Source organism: Myotis davidii, unplaced genomic scaffold (genome assembly GCF_000327345.1).
Source record: "Myotis davidii unplaced genomic scaffold, ASM32734v1 scaffold3578, whole genome shotgun sequence".
NCBI classification, from domain to species: domain Eukaryota; kingdom Metazoa; phylum Chordata; class Mammalia; order Chiroptera; family Vespertilionidae; genus Myotis; species Myotis davidii.
Window position 1 is genome coordinate 347,394 of NW_006289094.1, and position 333 is coordinate 347,726.

At 67.3% G+C, this 333-nt stretch overlaps 1 protein-coding gene across 1 annotated transcript in view; it reads right to left on the reverse strand.

The window, feature by feature from the left end:
* Window positions 1-327, reverse strand: part of SIGIRR (single immunoglobulin and toll-interleukin 1 receptor (TIR) domain) — an 11,194-nt gene extending 10,867 nt beyond the window's left edge. Inside the window, exon 1 of the mRNA XM_015562391.1 lies at window positions 87-327. The gene's annotated coding sequence lies outside the window, so the exon portion shown is untranslated. The remainder of the gene's footprint in view (window positions 1-86) is intronic.
* Between the last annotated feature and the right edge of the window lie 6 nt (window positions 328-333).

Genomic DNA, 333 nt, shown 5'->3' on the forward strand with positions numbered 1-333 from the left:
GACAGGCCTCAGGCAGGGAGGCCTCAGAGGGTGAGGCCTCAGGCTCCCGCAGAGCAGCAGGCCGAGGGGGGAGGGCGCCCCGTCACCTGGTTCCGGTCCCGCTAGCAGCGCTGGTCATGGGTGTCATTGACCTGTGCTTGGGAGCAACCCCCTCGGCAAGCCCCGGCCCAGTCCCACCGGCTGCTGGGGGCCCATCGCCCAGCAGGGCGAGGACCTGGCTTTGTGTGTGTGTTTTAATCAGAACTTTTCCGAAGCTTCCTGGCCGCGCAGTCACATCCTCTCCTAACCCTAAACCCCACCCAGGCGCCACCCCTCCAGGCGGGCGGGCAATGG